At 61.1% G+C, this 11,794-nt stretch overlaps 1 long non-coding RNA gene across 1 annotated transcript; it reads left to right on the top strand.

Annotated features, from left to right (window-relative positions):
- The first annotated feature begins 2,951 nt into the window (after positions 1–2,951).
- On the top strand, positions 2,952–10,107 carry LOC146432014 (uncharacterized). The gene is made up of 2 exons (XR_014854462.1): positions 2,952–3,992; positions 7,744–10,107. It is a non-coding gene; the product is annotated as an uncharacterized LOC146432014 (long non-coding RNA).
- The last annotated feature ends 1,687 nt before the right edge of the window (positions 10,108–11,794 follow it).

An 11,794-nucleotide genomic window follows, 5' to 3' on the forward strand; every position in this document is an offset into this window, starting at 1 on the left:
ACAGCTCCCCAATGGATGCGTTGCATGGTTTCTCCCCCATTTCACAGCTCCCCATCACAGGGTTCTCTCTCCATCACACAGCTCCCTCCTCATGTCATGGTTCCCCATCACAACCTCTGTCCCCATTTCATATCTGCCCATTTCCTCATCCCTGTTGCACAACTCTGTCTCCGTTGCATGACTGCCATCACACTCCTCCCTCTCACTTTCTCACCAATGCACAGCTCCCTTCCCACTTCATCCCCATTTCTCATGTCCCCATGCCACAGATCCCTCCATGTTTCTTGGCTCCCTCCCCATGGCACGGCCCTGTCCCCATTTCCTCCCCATTGCATACTTCCCCATCACACACCTCCTTTTCCAGCTCCTCCCATCACACGACTATGTCCCCATTGCACAGCTCTCACACCTCCCCACTGCACACCCCTGTGTGCTCCATATCTCCCCACTGCACACCCCTGCGTGTTCCACGTCCCCATTGCACACTCCCTTCCCGTTGCACACTCCCTTCCCATTTTACACCTCCTCCCCATTCCACTGCCCCCCGAGCTGCTGCAGGAGGCTCCCCACACACCCAGCAGCCCCAGTGCCAGCGGGTGCCACCTCCCCACAGAGGGTTCAGCTGTGCCCACTACCCACCCCAGCCCTGCCACCGCCAGTGTCATTCTCCACACTCCTCACCTGTCACCAGCCTCCCGCGGTCCCCTGCAGGGATTAATCCCCTACCCGGGTGCCTCTGGAGCCAGGAGGTCACCCACACCCCCGCGGTGGTCCAGGGGGCGGCGGGGACAGCGTGCACGTGGTGGGGACAAGGGCTGGGACAGCCAAGGATGTGTCCGGAGCGGCCCCTCCAGGCCGGGCAGGGATCCCGCCCGGTGGGGGTGACACGGCCGTGCTCCCCCCGATGGTGGCAGGCGGCGGGGCCAGCTGGCCTGGGGTGACAGCAGATGTCACCCCAGCCACCCTCTGCCGCTCCGGCCCCCGGCACCTGGTGCCCACCGGCCATCTGGAGCCGGCCACATCCCCGGGGACGATGCTCGGCCGCGGCCGCTGCGGCCATCCCGGGATTCCGGGGCCGGGAGGGAGGGAGGGGTCAGTCCAGATGTGCCATCACAGCTGGAGCGGAAGCCAAGACCCGGGTGCACCACAGCCCTGCCCGCCCACGGAGCCCCGGGCCCGGCTTGTGGGGCTGCTGCCACTGTTCCCGGGGCGCCGGGCTGTCCCCAGGCTGCCACCGCGGGTTCTCACGTCCCTCCCAGCCGGGTGTGAGCCCCTCAGCCCGCGCCGGCGGGAGGGTTTTCCGCCTGCTCCCCCCTGCCTCGCTCAGCTCGGTGATTAATTATGGATCCAGCAGAAAGCTTTTATTGCGCTGGAGTTTACTTGTGGCACATCCGTATTTATTAAAAGAAAAAAAAAAGGAAAGTAATTACTGGGGTGGTGTAAACACCACAAACACCGCCGGGCTGTGGGAATGCTCAGGGTGAGCATTGTGGCTGATGGTGAGCTAATCCCAGTGCTCTGTGGCGGGGTGGGATGGGATGGGATGGGATGGGATGGGATTGGTCACTGGGAGCTTCCACTGTGGCACTGTTTGGGGTGAAGGTGCAGCACAGCAAGGTGGGAGCCTGTCCATCCCCACTGGGACACCCCAAAACTACAGGAAGCATGTCCCTATCCCCCTCCTGCCCCAGCCCAATGCAGGACAGAGCTGGAGCACATGCCGTGGTCCCTGCTGGCTGCCCAGGAGGGTGTTGTAAACAAGGAGCAGTGAAATGTTTGATCTTCACCCATCTGCCAGCCCCTAATCCCCCACCCCCTTGTGCCCCTTGTGCCTCATCACTTCCCAGCCTCCCTAAGCTGCTCCCCGCCAGGCAGAGGAAGGTCAGCGCTGGGGCTGCTGGCCCTTGTCCCCTGCCACACCCACGTGCCATCGGCACCACCGCACGGTTGCTAGGGCTGCCAGGGCCACGTGGTGGCAGAAAACAGATTAAGTGTCCCCGTTTTGGGGGTTAACCTGTGCTGCTGCTCCCATGGTGGGATGGCACGAGGCAGGGGAAAGGTCTCCCTCTTTCCCTCGTTTTCCTCCCTATTTCAGAGGTCCTCCCTTGCCTGCATCCCTCCCAGAATGAGCATCCGCTGCTGGAGCCACTGCCCACAGCCGGCAGGGCCTGCTCTGTCCCCAGGGGCCTGCGGGGGACACGATTGCCATGGGGACTCCCTGGGGACGGGAGCAGCTCGGAGCTGCTCGGCGTGAAGTGGAGCTGTAAGTGGCTCCTGCGTCACGTGGCGAGGATAAGTGCAAAATGGCCCTATTATGATAATTGCCCGGAATTATGATTGATGGAGATTAGCTGCTTATTTGAGGAAATGGCAGGCGCACGTGTGACACGGGCAGCCCGGGGACAGCCACCAGGGCACGGGGGCACAGGGCACGCTGGGATGGCTTCGGGAATATTCCTGTGGCACAAACAGTCACTGCCATCTCGGGAGCTTCCATATCCTTGGTTTGGGATGTGCCACCACACAGGGACACCGTGTGAAGCGTGGCAGGAGGATGGGATGGGCCAGTGTGACCCACTGACGCCCCATCCTGCCCTGTGGAAGGTTCCTGGTGGCTCCTGCCAACCCCATTAAAGACATCCCTGATTAGGGGGTAAAGCTGTTAACCAGGGATGGCCGTGGCTCTCTGTGTGCTCTCAGTGCCTGCCTGGGCCATGCTGTGGAGCTGGGGAGGGCAGTGGGAAAGCCTCACCACCCCTGTGGCTCCCAGTAAATGACTTGTTTTGGGAGACAATGAGCAGGAACTTGTCTGGCTCCAGACTGTTCCTGCCTCCTGCCCAGCCATTCCCATCGGTGTCCCTCAGCCTCAGGGACCCTCCAAGATCATTGACACCAGGAGCATCCACGCTGCAGTGGATGCTCAACCCACATAGCCATTTCTCCCGTCAAATGTGAGGAATTTTAGGAAGAAAAGCCAGAAAACGAATGGCTGCTATGCCAATGTCTGGCCAGGATGGAGTCATGGCACGACTGAACCGCTGGGGCCAGGATTTTGGCACGAGGTGGGGATGCTGTGCGTTCAAGGCTGAGATGGCCATGACGAGCAACACACGGCCAGAGGGCACCCCAAAACCCCCCACCCATCACCACAAGTCCCTCCTCCGCTCTCCCCTTCCCAATTTCCCGGGCCCCCCTGTGCAGCAGACGGATGCTGGGTAAGAGGTGTGTCTGTGGGAGCCGTCCTCGCCACGCAGCATCGCCGGTCTGCGGCGGCGCTTGCCATCCCTGCGATGGGCTTTCCGGCTGGGCTGGGGGCACCAGTTGGGACAGACGGGGCTGAGCCTCTCCATGTGCTGCCTGCTCCACAGACAGGCTCCAGAGCCAGCGCCGAGGGACGAGGACACCGCCCAGCTGGCTTTGGCGAAGGGAAGGGGTCCCTGGTGGGTCCCCGCCACCGGGCACGGCGATGCCAACTCCTTTCTCCGCGTTCTCCCCTTTTCCTCCCCCCGTTTGGCATTTGGCAGCGGAGCCGTGGCGGCGGCTGGGGCGCGCGGTGCCGGGGAAGGGCTGCCAAGCCTCGGCAGCCCCCCGCAGCCCCACGGCCCCCCGTGCCAAGGCTGGTGGCTGGCAGAAGGGCTGCCTGCGCCTGGCAGGGCTCCGTCAGCTGCGGGAGGATCCCTGTGCCGCGCTCGCTGCCAATTTCCCTGCGAGCTGGCACCGCAGGCGGCTCCGGAGGCATCGGCAGAGAAGGCTGGGGAGGACGGATTGTGAAAGGGAGACAGGGAAAAAAAAAATAATGGACACATGCCATCGCTGGAGCGGCGAGGCTGCCAAAACGCCAGCAGGCAGCGGGGGCCAAAACCCACCAGCGGCAGAGAGGAGGGTCTGGCAGCGCGTCCCGGCACGGGCACATGGAGGACGGGCAGCGTGGAAGAGGCACGGCGTGGCCGAGGCAGGACGGGCGGCTGCTGGAGGAGCCGGAGAGGACAGAGGTATTTGTCTTCGTTTCGCAGGGTGTGCGTGTGCATGCATGTGTCTGCGCCGGGCTCTGCATCCCGGCCGGCTCTGCTCAGCTCAGGCTGCCCGCGGCCTCCCGGGCCATCCCGCCATCTCCTGCCTGGCCTGTCCCGCCATCTCCTGCCTGGCCTGGCCCACAGCCCTTCCCTGCCTCCCCGCAGCCTGGTCCGGGCAGTCACAGGCTGTGGTGCCGGCTAGGGGCTGAGCAGAGGCTTTGCCGCACGCGGGGCTGGCCGGGGAGGTTGTGGCTTTGTGCGGTTGGGCTTTGTCTGGCGGCGGCGGAGCGGCCGGAGCTGGCAGGGCTGCGGGAAGGGAGGTGTGAGCCAAAGTCCTGCCGCCAGCAGCGCTGGCACGTGGGAAATGTGCCCTGATCCCAGCCCGGGGCTGCCGCGGAGCAGAGCCTTGGGCTGGGTGAGAAGGGAAAGGGAGGGTGGGCAGAGAGCTCCTGCATCCATCACCGTGCTGGGGAGGAGGAGGAGGGAAGGGCAGGAGTGCAGGAAGGTCATGGTTCCATGGCTATGACCCACACAGTGCTGGGGTCACGGCCACAGGGTGCTGGGTGAGGGACACGGGGTGGGAGTGGGGGTTTGTGTGGGTTGGAGGTGTGGGGGAGTGAGGAGCCTTGGGAGGGGGTTGAGGGTGCAGGGCAGAGATTGGTGCTGCCGTGTGCCCTGCAGCCTCCTGCCTGCCCGGGGTGCAGCAGCAATGTTGGAGCCATTCCCAAGCCGGGAGCACCGTGGCACCGCCGCTCCACTGGCACCATGTGGAGAGGCTGCCAAAAGAGTCCCCAGGCACCAAACCTGGCCCATGCCGGGGGAAGGAGCTGGCACCTGGAGGGAAACAGGGATGCTGGCAATCCCAAATCTCACACCATCTTTATTCCTGCTGCTCTGCACACCTGAAGGACCCTGGCTGTGCCCACCAGCACCCATGTGCCCAGGGATGTCCATTCTGCATCAATCCCAGCAGGACAAACCTCCCTCAGCACCCATCACCTGCAGGGGCCAGGGCAGGAACCCCAGCATCGAGTTTCAGCATCTCCCTGGGAGTGATGTGGAGTGAGGCAAGAGGAGATACCTCATCCCATCTCATCCCATCCCATCTCATCCCAATGTTCCAGCATCACTGACTGGAGGGCACCTGTCCACCCTGACTGAGCTGGAGGAGCAGCTCTGCCCATTCCTGCATCAGATATTGGGATTAAACACGGCGACCCACTGCAGCCTGGTCCCCAAAATGTCCAGAGAAGGATCCTCCACCTGGGTGGCACCACCACAAGCCTTTCCACCTCCCATCATTCACTGGAGGATGAAGCTCCCCACTCCTGTCCCACGCTGCTCAGTGCAAAGCCAGGAGGGCAGGAACGCTCCCCGTGTCACGGGATGATCCCCCCATCTCCCCCTCTCCCTCGTTTTCCTCCGTATTTCACAGTTCCTGCTTCCTGCACAAGGCAGGGGTCTCCAGGGACTCCAGCCAGATGTTCTCTGCAGCACACCACATTGCTTTCCTAATGAAATATTCATGGAGCCTCTCCGCCTCTTGCCATGAAAGCCTTCTGCAGCTCCCAGCCATGGAAACGCTGCGCAGGCAGCATTCCTGCAAAGCTCCCGGCCCCCTGCTTCCCGCTCGGCACCTCCACCTTCCTCTTCCTCCTCCCACCAGCCGTGCCAGAGCGGGGCTTTGTCCCATCTCGCCTTGCAGGTGAGGCAACAGCAAGGGCACAGCCAGAGCCACGTGTGGTGTCCCCACACGGCTGTCGCCCACCCCGAGGAGGGTCCCTGGGAGGGAGAAGGGGGCAGGTGGGTGCGGAGAGCGGCGTGGGGCACGGAGAGGTCTCACCAACCCGCTGCCCATCCCGTCTCCCGGTGCTGCTGGTGCTCCCGGTGCTCCCGGTGCTCCCGGTGCTGCCGGTGCTCCCGGTGCTCCCGGTGCTCCCCGCTCCCGCCGGCTCCCAGCCAGCCCGCGGCATTAGCGATGCTGTGCACTATAATCCAATTAGGTTGTTTATGCAAACAATCAGGTTTTATGTTTTGGTAAAAAGCTTAAATAACCTTAATCAAAGCGAAAGACCTGAAACTATTGCCGGCGGGGGCTGCGGGGTGGTGGGTGGTGGGCAGGACACCCTGGCTGGCTGGTGACACCCTGGCTGGCTGGTGACACCCTGCCCAGCTCACAGCCCCTGCAGACAGCCCCAGGATCTCCGGGGGCTCAGTGGAAATGCTCTGCTCCATTCCAGAACTGCTACCAGAGGATCTGAGCTGTTCTGCTGGTGCTGGGGGCTCCTGGTTCCTTTCATGTCACATCCAGCAAGCCCCAGCCTGGCTCCGAGATCCTGGGACCTCTTGTCACCTCTGTCCCTAAATGTGGCATCATGCCAGGGGGACACAGGAGATGCCAGCCAGTGACTGATCCAGCATGCTGCTACCATCCCACCTCACATCACCAGCCCTGGGTGTCCCAACAGCACCACAGCATCCCTGTACGGGGAGAAAATCCCTTCAGCCCCAGCTCGAGTCAGTGCGAGGTGACACAAGGGACTGTGCTGTGTCCCTGTGCCTGCCCAGGGATAGGCACAGCAAGGTGGGGAGCAGGGCTGGCTCTGGAGGGCTGTGCCCATGGCGCTGCCTCCTGCACACCCCGAGTTTCTGGAGGAGTAATAAGCTATGCATGTAGTGTAGAAATAAAACATGTTCTGCAGAACAAATGATGTTAATTTGCTGAGAGGCTCTGAAGCCGAGTATTAGCGAAATGCCTTGAGGGAGAGAGCGGCAGCTGTGCTGGAATTAATGGCAACGTGCCGAATTAGCACCGCTATGCATCATAGTCAGAGGGAAAAATTACCGGAGAGATGAGGAAAACAACCCCCTCCGTGTGCCAGCCCCGACCCCGGGGCTCGCTGCTGAGCACGGCTGGTCCTGCAGGTCCTGCTGCCCGTGGGGTGCCCGTGGGATGCCCTGGCCCTGACCAGCCCACCACGGCTCGCTCCGAGCCCAACAGCCTCTCCTGCCAAGGTGTGTGTCCTCAGGAGTGCTCAGATCCCTCTGGAATGCTCACCATCGCTCCTAGGAGCTCTGCACCCCCTGCACCAAACTGTGCTATTCCATCCCACCCCTCTCACAGGGATCGCCTCCTTCAGGATGTGTATCCCTGCTGCTCCCCCATCCCTTCCCCTGCTTTCCGGGGTGTTATTCATCTCCTCCTCTGTTTATTCCTTCTCTTCATTCCCGGTGGTTGAGCGCCTCAAGTCTGTAGCTCCTCATTGATTCCTAGCAGTGCATCTGGTTTACAGCTCTGCAGCCTCCTCCGGAGCATCCGTCTTCCTCCCCCGCCGCCCTCCGCCCACCTCGGCATGGCCCGGCTGCCGGGAGCACGCTGCGGATCGGGCAGTACCTCCTAATGGATGCTTCCAGTAGATTCCACACCTCTGATGAATATTTAACACCCACATCCATCTCTGCTGGTCCCACGGTGCTGCTGGGTCTCATGGGAAGGTTGGTTTAGCCCTTGGGTGGCTGCATCCAAGCCCGTGCAGATGGCAGGGAGCAGCTATCCCAGTGGAGACTGGGGCTGGTGACATCCTGAGCCAGTATTCCCATGAATCCCTCATCATCCCATGTGATCACCACAGCCTGTGGCTGCTCATCCCCAACCTAAAACATCCCCAGAAATAAAACATCTCCCTATTTGTCTTGTCACCCTTAACTTTTTCCCACTTTTCCTCCGCAGGTCTCAGTCCCATAGGAGCAGCACCAGCATGGCCCCAGATGTCACTGTGCCACCCTTCCCTGTTGTGGGACAATCCTGGGGCTGTGGCTAACATGATGTGATGGATGTGGAAGTGCCACCAGCCTGGTTCTTACTGGGATGTGCCAACAACTGCTGAACTCCAAATCCTCTGGGATGTGGCAGATTTCAGATCTGTTTGATTGATTGTTCAGATTGATTTCAGATCAATCCCAGAAATGCTGGGATTTTCCGCTGTGACCCTCCTGCAGTCACCAGGATTCACCATCCCCTGTGTAAAGGAGGTTTATCCATCCAGAGGTTTATCCATGCCAGCACCAGCACAAGTGGAGCTTTAGTGAACATGCCCAGGCCCTGCTGGATGCCTTGGGAGCCAGGATTCTGCCTGGGAAGGAGGAATGTGCTCCCAGCCATGCTCCAGACCATGGGAGCACAGAATGTCAACATCACCCAGAGCACCTGCATGGATGCTGTGAGAGCTGAGCCAGGAGCTGCTTTGCTCACCTGGAGCACCATCAATCCTAATGCCAGCCCTGCTTCTCCACGTCCTGGGGATGCTCGGGGTTATCTGCCCCATCCCCACCCCACACTCTGGCCCACAGGGCCATCCCACCCTTCCATCCCCAAGGAACTGAGCTGGGAAACCTTGTGAAGGGGTTGGTTTTGGAGTGGAGGAGCTGAGGAGGTTCTGGGGGTGCTGGGGTGCTGCGGGTGCTGCCGGTCACTGCCAGGTTACGCCTGCCGGGGCACGCAAGAGTGACTCCAGATGCATTAGAAGTGCCGTGCTCCAATTTCAATTTCATCGTCTCACAATCATTTTCAGGCTCCTCTTAGTGCCACATTAACGAAGCCTGCTCGTTTGAATGCATAATTAGCCCAAGCATTCTACCTCGCTAATTTCGAAGCAAGGGGGGGGGGAGAGAAGGGGGGGAATTTGCATATTAATTTAGCAGAGGGAGAGAAAAACTGTTTACCACTTGCTTCTTGCTGTTGATCACAGCGGACTTAACTCTTTCCCGGGTGCCATCTGGAGCTGTGGAGCCGGCGCCCAGCCGGCACGTGGGACGGGCTGCAAAGGTTACACACAGCAATTAAATCCTCCCGACCACCCGGGCTGCCTGCCGGAGCTCGCTGGGAGCACTGGGATTGCAGCTCCCGGCAGCACGGGGCAGATGAAGGGCGGCTGAGGTGGAGGTGGCAGTGCCCCCCAGCCCTGCTCCCCGTATGGTTCCCGGCTGAAAAGTGCCATTGTCAACCCCCTCAGGGTGGCAGGTTCCCATCCCGGATCTGTCGCTGCCATCCTTGGCAAAGCCGGGAGAAGGGATTCCCGGCAGTGTCATCCCTCCTGCAAAGGGTGGCTGCGTCCACTCTGTCACTCTCGGTGTGTCCCCTTCTAAGGGACACATTTGCCCTCGTGTCTCACTGATTTTTAACATCATCCACCCATAATATGATGCTGGATGAGCATCCCCAAGAATCCCTTTGCAGCGGGAATGTCCCATGGAATCAGTGTTTGTGGGATCCCCACAGATGCTGCACACAGTGAGCACCCAAGGACCAGGGTGGGCAGCCTGGCTGAGCACTGACAGCTCACTGCATCCCCCAAACGCCATCTCCCTTTGTTTGGGAGTCTGTGGGCGTCTTGAGCCGAGGTTGGAGGTAATTTGTCTGTCTCCTGCAGTGGGCTGTCATCTCGCATCTGTGAGCCACTTCCATTTGCACTGCCATTAAAAAAATCTCAGGTCTGACAGGTAGTAAAAAAAACCATTAAAAATAGCAACAGGATGTCGGGAATATCACGGGCTCATCTCAGCTGGACCACCCTCAAGTCCAGCTATCACCATCCAGGTATCGCTGGATTTCAGGGAGGTTGCAGCTGCAACTGTCCCTATTTTGGCCTTTGGACGTGTATTCCCGGGGATATCCCCTTTGCACCTCCATCCCAGCTCCCCGGCATGACTTCCTCACCCCCGGGGACCCCCTGCCCCACCATCCACCCCGTCTCGCTGGCTCGGAGCCATCCCAGTGCGTCACAGCGATTTGGGGACACCTCCATCCTCGGCATCCCCGTCTGACTCCCGCATCCCGGCCGGCACGGAGCGATGCGCGGGGGGTTTATCCTGCCCCCTGCTCCAGGAGCGCGGAGCTGCGGGGAAGGGGAACATCCCAAATGCGGGTGTGGGGTCTCCGGAGTGGCCGGAGCGGCGCCGGCGCTGCGGAGGAGCGCGGGGCCGGCTCGGTAAGGGTTAACAGTTGATTACAGCCTTTGTCTCCGCATCAGTGTACATAATGCGCCCGCATTTGCATACTGCAGTGTGCGCTCAATTAAAATGAACTTTTAATTTCTTCTAAGTAAATTACTTCTTCCCGCTACGTGACGCGCACAAAATGTCAGAATAATGGGAGAGCCTTAATGAGCTGGGAATGAGGGGCAGGGAGGGGAATGCTGGGGGCTCCGGCTCCCCTCTGGGCCACTCCTGCCAGGGGAAAGGATGGATCCTGCTCTCTTCTGCCTTCCCTGCTGGGCCACAGGACATCCCTGCTGCCAGGATGTCCCCCGGGCAGGGCAGGGGTCGTCACCTCCTCCCCATCGCCTCCTCCTGCTCGCGTTCCGGCAAGGAGCTGAGCTCTCCGGGTGCTGCAGGCAGCCCGACATCCAGGGATGTGTGGGGCACAGGAACATCCCTGCGAGGGGCTGAGGACACGGGGACATCGGGGCATCCCTGCGAGGGGACATCGAGCATCCCTGCGAGGGGCTGAGCTCTCCAAATCCTGCCCGCATCCCGACATGCAGGGATGTGTGGGACACACGGACATCTCTGCGAGGGGCTGAGCTCTCCAGGTCCTGCTCGCATCCTGGCACTCCGCACCATCCCAAAAATGCTTCCCGGAGCATCTTCTTCCCAGAATGCCTCACTCCACCCTCGGGCACCCCCAGCCCGCTCTGTCCTTCCCACGGAGGATGCTCGGGGAGGCACGCGGAGCCCCTCGCCCCGACCCTCCCGCTGCCTCCCGCCCGCCGGGGCGGCCGCGCGTCCGCGGGGGCCAGATGGCAGGCGAGATTACTGGAATTTGATTTTCAGATAAATCACAAACCTGGATGAGCGAGTGCTGCTCCAGATGCATTATCCGTAATCCCCTGGAAGGGAACCTTTCGGAGGAGACGGTCCCCGTGCCAGCTCGGCAGCAGCTGGGTAATCCCGGCCGGCGGCACAGCCCGCACAGCCCGGGGGGATCAGCTGCTGCCCGGCCGCTCCGCGGTGTGTCACCCGTGCTCGCCACGACCCACATTTGGTCCCGCCGAGGCCGGGCGGGAGCAGATGGAGCCAGATGGAGTCACACCAGGAGCGCACGGGCACCAGGACGAGCCCGTGCCCGCGGTGCCCGTGCCTGGCTGCCGCACCCGCTCTGCTCAGCCCCTCGGGAGGAGGGTGAGGGGGTGCTGGGGGTCTCTGCCGGGCTCTCTCTATCCCAGTTCTCCCAGTAAGTGCTGCCCAGAGCACCCTAATGCTGTGGGGAACATGGAGACCCCCTCTTCTTTCACCTCACCATGCCTGTCCACACCAACAACATTGCTAAATCCTAAAGATGAACCTACACATATTCCACAGATTAACTGGGATGTGGGAATGACTCCCAGGTTGCAGGGCCAGCCCTGGTGAAGCTGTTGAGGAAGAGAAGGGACAGTCAGGGCTTGGCACCCATGGGGACTGCCTCTGGCCTTCCCTGGGGTGCTGGTGCTTTGGGCTGCCATGGGGACACAGCACCACGGAGCTGGGCAGAGCAGGGAGTTCAAACCCCAGAATTCCTAGGGGTGCTCAGGGCCATGTTGGGGACTCTCCACTCCATTTTGGGGGCACATTGGGTTTTGGAGGTTCTGAGCAGGCAGCAGCTTCCCTGACCTCAGGTCTGGTCCATGCCCACCTGTCTTCTACACCACTGTGCACAAGGATGGTCCTTGCACACCTCAGCTGCATCCCTCCTAAAGGACAATCCCAACCGTGTCCCCCCTAAAGGGAAGGGACATGGCTGT

The sequence above is a fragment of the Lichenostomus cassidix genome, chromosome 11 (assembly GCF_008360975.1).
Source record: "Lichenostomus cassidix isolate B80296 chromosome 11, HeHo_3.0, whole genome shotgun sequence".
In the NCBI taxonomy this organism is placed as follows: Eukaryota; Metazoa; Chordata; class Aves; order Passeriformes; family Meliphagidae; genus Lichenostomus; species Lichenostomus cassidix.